The sequence below is a fragment of the Vicia villosa genome, unplaced genomic scaffold (genome assembly GCF_029867415.1).
Source record: "Vicia villosa cultivar HV-30 ecotype Madison, WI unplaced genomic scaffold, Vvil1.0 ctg.000790F_1_1, whole genome shotgun sequence".
NCBI classification, from domain to species: Eukaryota; Viridiplantae; Streptophyta; class Magnoliopsida; order Fabales; family Fabaceae; genus Vicia; species Vicia villosa.
Window position 1 is genome coordinate 102,351 of NW_026705350.1, and position 3,497 is coordinate 105,847.

General features: G+C 35.5%; 1 long non-coding RNA gene across 2 annotated transcripts; it reads left to right on the forward strand.

Moving 5' to 3' along the window:
• Positions 1 to 364: 364 nt before the first annotated feature.
• LOC131631180 (uncharacterized) lies at positions 365 to 3,073 on the forward strand. Of its 2 annotated transcripts, XR_009292624.1 has the most exons (7): positions 365 to 948; positions 1,043 to 1,128; positions 1,400 to 1,472; positions 1,682 to 1,822; positions 1,916 to 1,980; positions 2,064 to 2,140; positions 2,333 to 3,073. It is a non-coding gene; the product is annotated as an uncharacterized LOC131631180 (long non-coding RNA). The 2 variants fall into 2 exon arrangements; XR_009292623.1 differs by having other exon boundaries at positions 1,400 to 1,822.
• The last annotated feature ends 424 nt before the right edge of the window (positions 3,074 to 3,497 follow it).

Here is a 3,497-nt window from a genome sequence, read left to right on the forward strand (position 1 = left end):
TGCCGTTTAATATAAAGGCCTTTATTTGGAGATGTTTCTTGAACAGACTACCAACAAAAGATATGCTGCTGCGTAGAGGTATCCAATTAACTAATACGGATTCGTCTTGTGTTTTTTGTGCTATGGAGGAGGATAATTTGTTTCATTCTTTCTTCGCCTGTACTGTTCCGAGGCTGGTGTCACTACAAGAAAATTTCAATTTTGCAACACTTAGCTTGCGACAGTTCAGTAATAACTGCCTTAATTAAACTATTACGACACTTCATGCGGCTGTTTTTTACAACTGTCGCAGTGTTTTCTAATGAAAATGAAAATAATGTTTTCCATTTTTTTTCACGCGTGTTTCTTTTCCCCACCTGTTTGTGTTATTTTTCATTCCCTCACTTTATCCCTTCAATTTTTCATTCCCGCTCACCTATTTCTCTAATCTTCTGCAAATCCCAAATTTCTTCTCCAAACCCTTAAAAACTCTATCAATCAAAACTCTAAACATTCCTTTACTCAATGCTTATTTTTGTTCAAACAAATTGAAAAACCTTAATGAAACCCTAACCCTAAATAAGAAGCCATATTCTCCTTGAAACCAAACAAAGAAGCCTTTCACCCCCTTGAAAATAGCTTCCTCATATTCATTTCATCGCAGTTGTTGTGGTCACAGCCCTATTTCACTGAAACCCTTATGACCCTGTCCGGCTAAAACCCTCGTATGGAAGAAATCAAACCTCACACCTTCTGTCTCGATGAAATCCTACGTATAAACCTTCTTATTGAGAACTAATTCTAAAAAAACTCCTTTAACCGTCGCAGTTTGTGTTCTCGTTGTGAAGACACAAAACTTGGATTTGCAAAGAAGCCCTCTACTTATCTCTTATGTCGACCTTGGTCTCCGGCCTTCGTCACGGTCTAAGTCTTTGGCCTCATCTTCACAGTCCGCCTCCATTCGCAGAGGTATATTAGCCTTGGCTCAAAATTAGTTTCAAAATGTCTTGTGTGTTTTTGTTATATTCGCAGGTTTAATTACATTTTTTTCTTCTTGTTATAGGTAATCTAATAACCAGAGACTTAAGTTTAATGCAGCTTCTAACGAGAAGCAGATTGCATGCGCCGTGAGGGTACCATTCCGTGAAGGTATTATGCTTACTACTTTCTTATTTATTGCTTTGTTTAAAGAAGTATCACTAGGGACTGATGTGCGCTGCGAGGGTATTGTGGTTACTACTTTTGTGTAGATTGTTTTGTTTTTAGAAGTATCACATGGAACTGCTGCGAATTTATTAAAATAATGTGACATGGAATAACTTGATTATATTATGTTTTCTTATTGTTTTTCCTTTCACGTTCTTATGTTGATACTCCACTTTGTCTTAAGTAACTTAGTTGAGTCTTTGGTCTATAACAGGCAAGAATAACCCTTGAAGGAATGAAGTTTTTAGAAAGTGCAGAAATGGATGTAGAATGTAGAATGTATAACGGTAGGTGACATGGTTTAATTTGGCTCATGAAATGACTGCCGAATTCAGTGGGTTATGCGCTGAAGAGGTGCATCAATAGCTGAAGTCTATTTTCCAAGTTTATTTAAATATAGTTTGTATTACCTCTTCCCAGTCTAGACATTTCCTTATGCATCTTTCTCTTAAGAGTTTATAATGTAAAACCTGAATTTTGGCTTATTTGCAACAAGAGCTGGAAAAACTGCATGACTTAAGGAATAAAGTCAAATTGGAAGGAGAACAATGGGACGATCTCGTATCAAGTTCGAGTCAGAATTCCCATTTAGTTTTGAAGGCTACTGTCCTATGGGATTCTTTAGTAGCTCGTAAAAGTAAGTTCAAACTTTTATATTTTTCTCCCCATCTTCACTTTTCAAGTAAATGCCTAGTAATGATATTTAAGTTTCGTCAATATTAATGTACAGGTCAACAGGAAGTTCTCGCATCAGGCCCTAATGAAGACTCACTAGATAGCTCATCGTGAACATAGGTAATGTAGGATGAAACTTAACTTTCCTTTCCAATATCTGTAGATCAAATGTTCTGCCTAACCATTTTGTACATATATTTCAGGTATCGAATCTATCGATCATCTCTGCTTGCAGCCATGGACCAGAATTTTCGAGCTCCTTATCCAGATATATTATCTGGTGAGTCTAGGGATTTGTCTTCTGTACAAATGGACACCAAAGAGGCGATTGACTGTTGACATAGTAGAATTTGTATGATGATTGACACAGTAAAACATATTCTATTCTGGCACTGATTGACTTTGCTTGATTAACTACTTGAGTAATGAGTTTTACTATATTTTACTCTAATTTGTTAATTTCTTGATTTAGATTTTGTCAGAGAGCATATAGTGGACCACAGATTGAGGGGCTGCTTCACTTTTGCATTGGATCAGATAAATAAGGTCTCTCCTTACCCATTTGTGCTTCTAACTTGTGGTGAATGATGAACTGTAAAATACTTTACACGATGATGATTATATGTTTGTAATATATGGAACTGTTTTTGAAAACTGAACTGTTTTTGAAAATAGAATTCAAACTTGTCCTTATTCACTGTAATTTGAAGCGCGGGTCTGTCAACTTGACCACCAGCTGTTTGATCAATTTTCTCAACTTCTTTGAAGGATGTTTCGAGTTTATCCTCATTGATGGACCCTATGTAAGTTTATATTCCTGTTACATATGCACACTCGCTTTTAATTCTCCCGAGGACTTGCCAAAGACACTCATGCGAACTCTAAATCAAGGCCCGTCTCCTATGAACATGAACTCTAAAGCAAGGCCCGTCTTCAAATGAACTAGCTTATTTTTCTGAATTGGAGATGTCCATGTTGCTAACTAAGTCATGTAATGTAACTACGATGTGGGATGCTGCTACGGGTATAAAGCAGTAAACTTTCTAAGGTCACGAGGCTCCCGTTTATTAAGAAAGCAGTAGAAGTTGGCTTTGTTACTTTTGATGAAATAGTATCAGATTTGTACTAATTAGTTTTCTACTGTGTGACAAATAGTTAGATGTTGGGTTAGAGATAATTAATTTCAACCTTGTGGCATTTAATTTGGTCTTTATGATTTTGTTTCTAGCTATGATCTTTACGCAATTATTTACATTATCCTTTTTTTACTTGTTATATTTGGATAGGTATTTTGCACAAAATTTGATAATACAATATTTTTTAAAAATATTTTTACTTCTATGTTTTTATGACAAAAAAAATGTTACTACAAATAAAATGGTGAATATATTTTGTTTATATTCATATTTTTTGTTTTTTTCAAAATTAATAAATTTAGCGGGGGTTATAAACCTCCGCAACTAGTTTTAAATCAAACATCAAATAAACTTCACGGCGGTTTGAAACTGTCGCAACCAAAATTCAAAAAAAATTCATTGAAATTTACGGCGGTTTGTAACCGTCGCTACCTGCAATTCACGACAGTTTCTTACCCGTCACGATTGATAGAGCGGCGGTTTTTGCAACCGTCGCAATAC